Raw genomic sequence first — 12,003 nt, forward strand, 5'->3', positions numbered from 1 at the left:
ATCCTGGTGTGTGTGTGTGTGTGTGCGTGCGTGCGCGTGTGTGCGTGTGTGCTCTGCCCTCCTCTCCCCAGCTGTAGCCCCGTTATCTCTGAAGGGACCTCTCAGGACCTTCCGAGGAGTTTCTGACTGAACAAGCACTGATCCAAGTCCTTGAGAGCGCTCAATGACAATGCGTGTGGACACTCCTTCAAAGGTCCTTTTAGTAACTTAAAAACCACATACATACATCTGATCTCTCTTTCTCTCTCAAAAAAATTCAAAGTACTATTAAAAATGTAACTTTTGGGAAAAAAATTAAAACTCACACTTGTGAAGGTGGTTAAACATACTCACTTTGATGTGGTCATGTTACTGGGCTATTTGGGTACTTGAGAGCAAACTTTTCAGTAGCATACAGTTATCAGAAAGACATCTAAGTATGTAAAAAAAAATACCTCCCAGTTTTAAATGTAGAAAGATAGTAAATGAATTAATATTTTAATTGGAAACAAAAAGCAAGTACATAACTTGTTGAGGCAGCACTTATTAACACATGCAATACTTATTCAGTGGCATAACAGTCATAGTTCTGATCCACAGAAATGTAAGGGAAAATAGTGCCACATTTGGATTTTTCTCAGTGATCTTAAACATTCTTATTTTACATGAACTATAATCTGCTTGCCCCCAGCACATGAACGCATGAGGAGATGGAGGTAAGAAGAGCCTGTGTGCTTATGGTCCAGTGTGGCCCACCCTGCTCAGCGGCCTCTGGGCTGTTACTGCACTTGGAGACAGCACCAGGAGAGACACAGGAAGAATGGTCTTCAGAGAAGAATCCAGTCCAATCACTAAAGAGAACGCACACCCACAGTACCAACGCTGGCTCAGGAAAGAAAACAGCTGAAGCTTACAAGTTACTTCATAGCCTACTCCGTAAAAGAGACAAAACTTGCTCCTGCTTGTTTAATCACACCATTTTCTTTTGAAATTTAAGTTCAAAAATAACATATAAATATGATGCATAGATTATTTTAGTCCTTTGTCCAGAATTTATGATTTTATTTTACAAAAGAATACAAATTAGTCATAAGTCTTTTTCTAAGTAAAAAACACACGTGAGACCAAATAAGTAGAGTTTACCACATTTCAGCAATGCTCACACTTACTAATACTGAACGTATTTCCCCCGTAATTCCCAAACACTACACAACATTACACTAGTGCTTCAGCGGGGCCTTACAAGAGTAAAGTAAAACGCCAAGTGTTTAGAGGAACGTGATTAAATGCTCACGGTCATGGAGCACCCTGTGCATGTCCAGTCAGCAGGCACCTCCCTGGGCTCAACACCCTCACATCACCAAGCTCAACAAAAGATGATTTTCATAAAAATAATGAGAAAAACACAACTGTAAGCACTGTCACCAGGAAATGCACACTAATTATGCAGTGTAAAATATGCATACACAGAAACTCAGAATACTGTACAAAAACCTGAACCCAGCCACGACAAAAAGCATGAAGTCTGCGGAGAAAGGGCTGAGCTTTCAGTTGTTAATGAGCTGTGGAAACAGGATGTTTATTAATGCTGGATTTATTTTTAAAATACACTTTATACCTCTTTGAGACTAAGAAGAGGATTACAGAAATCAGAAACTTTAAAAAGTGTTTGAATGCAATAATTCAAGAGTTTACACTGAACCTTTTATTCAATGGTTTGACTAAAGGAATTTAAATCAGTGAGACCCAAATGGCTTAAGTTTAAATGGATATTGATGGAGAAGTAAACATTTGGGTCCATTTAAAAATAAAGATGAAATAGCAAAGTGCCTTCAAGCTAAACATATTTAAAATAATAAATAGAAGGTAATGAAAGGCACGTCCTTATACGGAACTAGGGGAAGTCCCAGGGATGAGTCAACACAGCACCCTTATTAATCTCGGTGTGTTGTTAGAAGCATTTTTCTAATTGACACTGAATCAGCATTTACTATCCCAGAGAGAGTTCTCTGTGGCAAACACTTTAATGGAGGTTGTCTGACGGCTTTGGCTCATATTAGAGATGGAACAAAATAGATTTAGTGAGTGGAGTTAGCTGTGGTGGTGCAGGCAGCACCCGGACAGCTCTGCTCCTTACCCACCGCACCAGCAATGCATGAAGCTCTGGCCCCTGACTAATATATTAGGTCCTTTAAAACAATGCATTAATTATGCATTCCCTGAGAGTCAGACACTGTGCTTAATATGATTAGTGCTGCTGTCTACCCCACTTAAGTCCTGACGTGTATTTTAAAACCTGAAAGCAAACTCGATGCTTTCTAGTATCCAGAACGCTAGCTGTGAGCTTCTCAGAGGACTCACAATAAACTTCATGAAGCACACAGCCGCTGCTGTTTGGAGGCGTCTGGGTTTAGCTCCTTCCATCCTGCGTTTCTTTTTGTCACGTCTTTCAAATGGATCTGTCTCCTAAAGAGCTGCATCTCATCTTTCACCTCTGAAGTGTTCTAATTTTTACAAAGTGATTTTCAGTATTGAAAGCAAAAGTTTTGTTTTGTTTTTGTTTTTGTTTTTGTTTGTTTGTTTGTTTGTTTTTTGGGGGGGGGTTGGTGGTGGTGGTGGTGGTGGTGGTGGTGGTGTGTTCAAGATTTTTTTCCTCTCAGTTGCACATAAACCCTGTAGGGAAAGGTTACCTTGAATGTAGCGCTCTAAACATCACAGTAAGTCCATCCCCCTCAGTTACAGGGCTCAGTACATTTCTGTTAGTGAGATGACAATGCTGTGCACGCGGGCAAGCTGTCACTTTATCAGCTCTGGGAGTGGGCCTTCTTTATTCTGAGCATGTTAGAACTGCAGCCTCCGTGAGGGTTTCCACTGTCGGAGGCTAGATAAAAACCTTCCTGTGTCCTTCCCCCTCGTGCATTCATCAGTGACAACCTGTGTAAATATGTTTAAAGACGAAGTTCGCATTTCATTGTTCACATTTCAGGGGAAAGCCCAGCCAGCATCTCATAAATCAATTTGTCACCTGCTTTTACTGGTCGCTTTCTAGTGGATTTCAAACCAAAGCTCGACCTGGGAAAGTGATAGGAAGAAGAAAGACTGAAATCACCGCACACAACAGGGACATTTGTTTCCAGTGTAACTTAGAGCTGCTCAGCATTACACAAGTAAGCACCATCATTTGCTGTGTTAGCAGTGCTCAGAGGCCAACCGCTGTAGGGCCTTTGAGCGGGAAAGAACAGAGTGTTCTGAGAAGCCCACAGGGAAAGCAGACTGCGCCCCGAAACCCCGAGGGCTGTCTCACCAGTGTGGACCACCGAGGGACAGAACATGGCAGGCTGCACCTTCTCTTCCTCATGTAATCCCTGCAGGTAATCATGTAACAGCCGGGTGTTATGAAATGACTACACCATCTTAATTACCAAGAGGCCCATTAACAAATTACACGGGCAACAAAAACTGAGAAGACAAACACAGGCCAAGGAAGGACAATAAACACACCATCTCTCCCCACAGCCATGTTGAATGGAGCAAGAAAATGACCCATGTGCTGTGTCTTAGGGAGTTTAATCTAATATTTTAGTTTTATGCTAAGGAAATTAGAAGAACAAAGAGGCGCTTGTGTGGAATGCTCAAAGGCAATAGCTCTGCTCACAGTAACTCCCCCACGGTCCCTAGCTGTGATGAAAAGGCAATAATATAGTACATTCTAGATGCCCACCTCACTCAAGTACCTGTCAGCAGTGCCTGCACTGTCTGCTGAGGGCTAAGGATTAAGCAATTCTTTTTATCAGTAAAAAAAACCTGCCAAACCTAATGAGAGTGGTCACCGTGCAGTATTTGATGCAACCACTAACCTATTTATAGCTGAAATGAGCAGAACGCAAGAGTCAGGTATCCTGATTTATTCTTCAGAGACTCGCCATCACCTTGACAGGAGGGAGAAATGGGAAACTAACCACCATGCAATCAACTGTAACTGCTGTAAACATTGTATCTCCTCGGAAGTAACAAAAGAAGGCTGGCGTCACAGCTGGCCACTGCTAACACTGTGGCCAAGGGGAGGGCAAGTGCTGGATGCTGAAAGGGAGAATGGCTAGGTCTGCACATCATATGGTTTGACTTAGAGCGACTGATTAAAGATATTAAAGTACTCGGAGCATAAATTGCATGCACCTGTTGTTCTCATGGTGGCAGCCCTTGCACAGCCCTGTGACCATGAGAATTCCGCCATGGCCTGAAAGCCCTGGCCAACTCCATCTCACGTTGCCTGGGTGGAGGAGAGTGGATTTATTAATCAATTTCACAGTTTCTTTGGATACACTGTTTACATTAAGATGTGATACCAAATAGGCCAGAGAAATAACATTGACATTTTCTAGTCAATGTCTTTCATTATAAGCTGCCTCCCTAATTTTATGATTTGTATATATTTTTTCAACCAGACAAATTAGTCTCATGTGTTTTCATCATGCTGCAGGCTACTTTATCATACTGTGAAAATAATCCTGAATTTCCACCAAAGTTTCCATTTTCACAGCTCAAGTATTAATAGATTGACTATGTGAGTCTTTTCTACTCTAATGGTCTTAAGAAAATGGCCAAACTAATGCCGCTAAGTGGTTATTCTGATCATCTGGTGAGTGTCTACCTAAAGAAAACGGAAAAGCAATTGCTACTCAAAAATCACAAGCTCACTGTGTGCTGAGAGAAAAGCCAGGAGGTTCATGACTAAAGAAAGCGAACTGAGGTCTCAGATCTGGTGGTGCGGTGAAGTGCAGGGCACAGCTTGGAGTGCCTAATCTGACCTTACAGAACTCCGGGAGCACCAAAGTCCTGACACAAGACACAGGCAAGGCGCCAGCCTTGTCATCACTGCCACCCCCTCCCTATGCATCCAGCCACCACAACTGTTAGGTCCTGACTGGGCTTGGCATCTGCTCAGAAACTTTCTTTGAAGCAGGTAGACTATGCAGGAGTGCCTGCAAGGGCAAGCTCTTGGTTCCACACTACATATAGAATTTACTTTCTGGATGATGTGTAGTTATGAGCAGATATTAAATCCTATGATTTATTGAAACAATGGCGTTTGTGAGTGAGAGAGAATGCAGTGCATTTTGTTGACAGTGGGCATGTCGAGGGTCAGCAGTCAGCCCCACACCCCTCAGACAGCTGCTTTCATTTAGCCAAGAATATTCTAGCCCTAAGAGTCCCCAAATCACCGCCACTGGAACCTCCAACACATCAAGGTTGAAGCCCACACACAGAACCCTGTGGAACACTGGTCAGGTCCAGAAACCTGCAGCCAGCAGAAGAGAGGTAAGCGCCTGGCACAGGTGCACTGTGTGTGGGCAGGCTTGCACTCAGGTGGCTAAGTCAGAGTCTAAACAAGATAAGGCAGCTTGACTTGGAGCTCGGCATTTGGCCAAATGACCTCAAGTGACTTGTGCACCTCCTCTGAGCATCCATTTCTCACCTGTCAGATATAGGGTTACTATACAGATAAAATCAGATGATAGATGTAAGGTTCATGGTGACCTCGAGTAAGACCATTCTTTTTGTTATCACCATTTTTACTTTGAATCTAACTATTTGCAAAATGACATGTTAGAGCGAGAGGACTCAGAGTGACCAAGGCACAGCCCGGGGGTGGGGGTAGGTTGCTCCTTGCAAACTGGACAAAGTAAGAAATTAGAAATTTAACTCACTGTGCAAGAACTAGGAGGCACAAGAAATTAACCACAGGGTGAAACGGGACCAGTGACCCTTTGCCTATAGTGTTGATCCTAAGAGTAGCATGGGCGCACTACACAAGAGGCAGGCAGAATATGGGAACTCCCCTTACTGAAGAGAACCAGTGTAGACTGAGAAAGGTCAGCAGCCTCTATCAGGTAAACTCCAGCCACGTGTTACTCTGCTAATAGTGCATCTAACTGGAAATTATTTTCCCACTATCAGAAAACTAGTATGTCTAATGAGAAAAAAAAATTACACCAATCAGAACTGCTCTTATGTACCCACAACAGCACAGACTTCCTCTGGGAAGAGACACACTGCTTACCATCTCACCACTCCTCCTGTACCCAGTGGGAATGCCCAGCGGTCCTAGCAGTCAGTTGGGTTTGCTCCCCACTCCCTTGGCCCACTGACCTTCGTCAGCATCAGACATGACCATACTTCCACAACCACACTACAACTTCAAGCTAGAGTAGGAATGGATAAGAAACCATCATTACCAAGCAAATCTGCTTTAGTGTAAAAAGCATAAACTTTAGCATTCTTGAAAATTCTATTTAGCAAAAGCTGGCAGATAACATACAAGTAAGGACTTGAGTGAAAAGCTCAGAACTTCCTTTTTGAAAACAGAACTAGGAGGGGAGGGAGGGAAAGGGACACTTGGGGCTGGTGAGACAGCTGGAGGGGGGGGGGGCGGGGGCGGGAGGCCTTACCCACCGGCCTGCTAGCCTGACTCTAGAACCAACTCCAGGTGGCAGTCCTCTTGACACACCCCACACTCCCTACATGACATGCCACATGCCCTCCACTCTAAGTAAGTAAGTAAATAAATAAATAAATAAATTTTAAAGGAATTCTTTTCAACTTCATGTAAAAGTATTGCTAGTTATTTACTTCTAATTAGGGAATACAGAGGACATTTTATTTATAACAGTGTTAAACACCTCTTATTTCCATTGCTTTTAAAGAACGGTGGCTGAAAGATAACCTCTATGAAGTAGCCAAACAGGGTATATGGTAAGACAGTGATGTGAAGACACCCCAGCACAGGAGTTTTCCAAGGAGGGACCTGAGGGCCAAGTGTTCCCGAGCTGGCCCCACGCACCTGCAGTCTAATGAAGCTCTCTGAGTGAGAGTGTTTCCAGAGTGAACTGTCGCCAGGTTTGCGGCTGGGCTGTGGTGGTAACGCCCTAACTGGGAATGTGCCTTAGGCCTTCCTTACTCCAGGCTCCCTAAGTCCCACAGAATCAAGTCAGAGCTCTTATCGTGGCAATTACGACACTGAAAAGAACAGGCCAACTGCTTGCTCCCAGCACCCTGCACATTCGAGGCCTCTCTATGTGTGTGTGTGCTTTCCATTCCCTCCTACAACTTCTGACTAAAGTAGAACTGGCTGGACTACTGCTTCTGACTAAAACACACTTTTCCTCATCTTTATGTCCCCCACACAATCCAACTCAATGGGTGGCCTCTCTAAGCACCTCACTCTCTCTACCTCAGAAGCTAGCTATAATCTTTCTCTGCGATATCACACACCACTTTGTTTCTCTTACTTGTTTTCTAGCCTGAGTTGGCGTTATCTGTGAACATTCCTAACATTTCCCACCTTGCTGCTGAGGCAGAGATGTCTCGTTTGCCTCTTTCCACTACAAGATACAGGTAGACCATACAATGGAGCCTCCCTTTTACAGACAAACCAAATCAAAGAACAGTTCTATCATCCGTCCCACGCCACACAGCTAGTGACAGGATTGCAGTTACAGTTCCTAGGCATCATGGCCTAGAGCAGGACACTGCGGCTGTTAACATGGTCTCTGCATCTCCCCACTAACGTCTACTCTGTTTAAAGCCTCAGTGTAGAAGCTGCAGTGAGGACAGTAGTAAGTGCGGTGGTGGGCTCCATGGTCCCCCACCACACCCCTCCACCATGGCTCTCCACCACTTCTGCCAGTGCCCTCGCACATTATTGTTTTTTCTTACTGGTTTCTTTTTAAAAAGCAAACCTTGTATACAGAAGTTTGTTCCCTACTCAAAATAAAATCTAGGTAACAAATCCTGACATGAAAGACGAGGTGAGGCACATCAGGAATAAAAGGAGAGTTGGGAGATATGGGCAAATAGCTTTAAAACAATCGCAGAATTGGGATCAAGACTACAAGTTTTCAAGAATCAGACCTAATGAAAAGTAAGCCAGGCTTCATTCAGTAGGACAGTCTCATGGTCCTGGCTTCTTTATGTAGTCACTGAAGGACAACGGAAATGAAGTCAGACAGACAAGACTCCCCGCATCATGACTGCCACATTTCTAAGGATCTAATGGTTTTTGTTGTTTTACTTTTAGAGATAGGTTTTCTCTCTGTGTAGCCCCAAGATGGCCTCAAACGCTCAAACGCAGATCCTTCTGCTCAGGCTCCCCAGTATTTGAGATTACAGGCATGTACCCACCACACTTGGTCAAGTTTTAAGGTTACAATGCTAAGTTGGAAAGTCCTCACATGAAGCTGTTGGGCTTCACTACCTTTGTTTCATTGCCTGATCAACTTCCTCCTTCCCTCCCTCCTTCCCTCCCTCCCTTCTTCCCACCTTCTTTCTTGTTTCCCATGGCCACCGTGCCATACAACTCCTGTTGTTTTAGTCAGAAGCAATAGTCCAGCCAGGGAGGGGATGGAAAGCATTAACTCTTGGGCATGCTGGAATCAGAATCTCACTCGGCTTCTCCTCAGTTCCTTGGTCCTTACAATCGTCGTTGAAAGAATTCAGATAAGACACAAAGTGCAGTTTAGAAGACTAGTAGTTAGTTTACTACAGGGCAAAGTAGAACACCCTCAGGGGTGAGACTGGACAATGGCCAAGGGACCACTGTCAACAACATGCTTGAGGGGAAAGAGTAGACAGCAGCCAAATAGATCAATGTGTCAACCTACAACTTTAGTACTTTATACTTTCTCCAAAGTCCCTAGAAAGGACAGCTTCTCTTCTATCTTTCTAATCAGGTGAGTGACAAACCCATTTGGACTAAATCTTAATAGACTGAATAATGATATGCCTTTCTTCATTACCAGAAAGTCTTTAACTAGACTGTAATCTTACGGCAGGGGCAGTTCAGATGGCACATCTGTATCCTGAACCTGAGAGGCAACTTATATCCCACTCTTGGCCAATGCTCTGAGCCCTGCAGATTATGGAGGGAGGAGCCCATGCGCAATGAGCTTCAAGCCTTCTGATATCTACCTAGTCCCCTAACAGTAACACTCATTTTTATCCTTGGTGAACATTGTTTGTTAATTCTGCCTCCATGTCAGTCTGTTGATTCCTTACCCTCAAATCCCAAGAAAACAGCTCTTAGAAGGGCTGTGCTTCAAAGATCTCTTCATATTCAACCCTAAAAAAATTCTCTAGTCTTCAGCTAACAACCTAATCTTTTTGTCTCTGGCTGGCTAGAGCTTGCTATGTAGACTGGGCTGGCCTCAAACTCACAGAGATCTACCTGCCTTCACTAAATGCTAGGATTAAAGGTGTGCACCTCCACACCCACCTCAGCATTCTACAATGAGATATTTCCTGTCCTTGAAATGTGCTGCAGTCTCCAGGACATTGTTTCTTCTCCTCTTCAGGGTCAACCTCTACCTTCTGTTGAACAGTGCAGTTCTCCGGTCACATGACATTCCATCCCACGAATGTTCCCAGTTAAAATTACTGTCTCCAGGTAGATGAGCAAGTAAGTGTGTACCTAGACCACCACTGGGGTAAGAAAATTTCTTTTTGGCCTGAGATGACCATCAGCTATCACAGAGCAAAGTTCCTGTGGCCCACAGTCATGACAGTGTTGCATGCACACTGCAGTCAAGTGGTCTACAACAATGGTAACTGACCTGCCATGACCATCAGTCATCATGGAGCAGATGTTAGTGTGGTCCAAAGTCATCACAGTGAGGTATGCACACTACGGTCAATAAAATAGCAGAAATGAAAGCTGTAACAAGCCCATGTGCTCTGCAGAGCCAAGGGTGTCTCATATGCATAATGGATATGACCAATCACCGTGCATGGAAATGCTGCTCTTAGTCTACTGGGCAACAAACAGAAATAACAGCAGTGAAATAGCCAAAACTCCCAAGGAAGAGGAAGATAAAAAAGACGGGATAGACAGGCAGTGGGAAGTCTGTTGCAGGGTGGGATAATAAGGGGAAAAAATATGAAAAGCATTGGCCTAAACCACGAGAGAGTTAACGGAGGGCATGGCGGCACAGACATGAGAGAGGGTTTCCCTAAACACAAGCAAAAGAAATCAGCTGAGAGGGCTGCAAGGACGGCCCAGTGGGAAAGAACAAACGTGGGGATTGGAGTCCCCAGCAGCACGCGCCTTGCTGCTTGTCATGCCAGTATGCAGTGAGGTGGACACAGAAAGACTCTGAGAACTTGATGGCCAGCTAATATGCCAAAAGCGGGCTTCCCATTCCACAAGAGAGAGATGAGGAACAATAGAGAAGACACCTGATAACCCTGTTTTGTCCTTCATGAGTACACAGTCTATTCACATGAATGCACCATGATGGCTCAGTGGGTAAGAGCACCCAACTGCTCTTCCGAAGGTCAAATCCCAGCAACCACATGGTGGCTCACAACCATCTGTAACGAGATCTGACGCCCTCTTCTGGGGTGTCTGAAGACAGCTACAATGTACTTACATATAATAATAAATAAATCTTAAAAAAAAAAAAGAAAAGCATACACATGCAGGTGCACGTATGAGTGCGGATACACATACACACACACACACACACACACACACACACACATAGATACACACACACACACACACACACACACACACAGACAGAGAGAGGAAGAGAAACAGATTTAAAAACTATTTTAAAGAAACTGAAAATCTATCAATGGCCATTTAAAAATATATTATCTAGGTAATGCATGATGATACATACCTGTAATCCTAGTTCTTGGGAAGCTGAGAGGGAGGGAGGGAGGGAGGGAGGGCGGGCTTGAGAAGATCAGAAGTCATCAGTAACCCCCGAGTTTTTGGCCTGAGCAAATGACAGCTCAAGGGACAGCACCTGGGAGAAGGTATCTGGGCAGGTTTGAGGATGGGCTGAGGCTGAGCTGTAGACATGGCTGTGCTAGACGGCAAAACCAAACACCTGGCTTCCTGACCATCTATCATCCAGTTTCAAAGGTTCTGAGAACAGTTGCTGGGACATTACACGGAGCTTTGGATACACTCCCACTGAGCATGCGTGCACCGCATAGTGTTACCGCTAAATCATTTTGGCATTCCAGTTAGTAAAGAATAATCTTCAAAATGCTTTATAATCATCCCAATGTTAACCTTTTAGAGAAGACTACAAAGATTTGCACTCACCTTTAATTCTAGCACCTGGGAAGCAGAGGCAGGAGGATCTCTTTGAGTTCAAGGCCAACTTGGTCTACATAGTGAGTTCTAGGACAGGCAGGAGTTAGAGACTTTCTGAAATAAGTAATTTCATTTTAACATGGCAGTCTTGATGAGTTGAAGTTATGCTTCCTTAACTGGAATGCACTTCCTCTGCTGACCACTTCTCATGCTGTCCAGCTATTCCCTGAGTGTCTACTTGTGAAATAACTGAAGCCAGCTCTCCAGCCACAGGGGTGCACAGGCAGAGAGGCATTCAGATATGTCATAACACAAAATGTAATTAAGCCAAGAGTAATGTGACCTCAGAACATAACAGGCTGAAAACCAGAATAAGCTAAATCCTACCCTAACTTAGTGTGTGTGCGTATAAATATCAATTGAAAGGGACCTTAATTTAAAACGGCAACTAAACTATCCTAGAAATAGCTTTGTGTGACCCCACAGTAATCCTTAGATAGCATAACTTAAAAGTACTTTTTAAGGTATTTCCCATATAACCTCTAATTTCACTAGATAACTTTACCCAGCATACTTGCCAGGTAGATGGTGTGACTTTAATGTCACTCGCTACAGGCAACTGAGATGTTTTCTAGCACACCACCAATGGCACACCTTTTTTCATCAATGAATTACTAAAAGCCAACCTGAATTCTTTTTATCATACTAACCTACACCATGTTTAGAAAGTAAGAATTCCATGTTCGATTATGACTGACTTTCAATTTGAAGGAAAAGTTAAGAAGACAGCAATAAAGTATGACCCTGAAAATATGGATGATGGGCTTAAAAAGATCTGACCTTCTCTTTCTGGAGAAAGCAGTGAGACTCAATGCTAAATGCCTACTCAAGTGCTTCTAAAAGGCTTATGAGAATTTCTC

The 12,003-nt window shown here is 43.8% G+C and overlaps 1 protein-coding gene across 2 annotated transcripts in view; it reads right to left on the reverse strand.

The window, feature by feature from the left end:
- Positions 1–12,003, reverse strand: part of Cox10 (heme A:farnesyltransferase cytochrome c oxidase assembly factor 10) — a 116,846-nt gene that overhangs the window by 58,071 nt on the left and 46,772 nt on the right. The gene's annotated exons all lie outside the window — the stretch shown is intronic.

This window comes from Mus musculus, chromosome 11 (genome assembly GCF_000001635.26).
Source record: "Mus musculus strain C57BL/6J chromosome 11, GRCm38.p6 C57BL/6J".
NCBI classification, from domain to species: domain Eukaryota; kingdom Metazoa; phylum Chordata; class Mammalia; order Rodentia; family Muridae; genus Mus; species Mus musculus.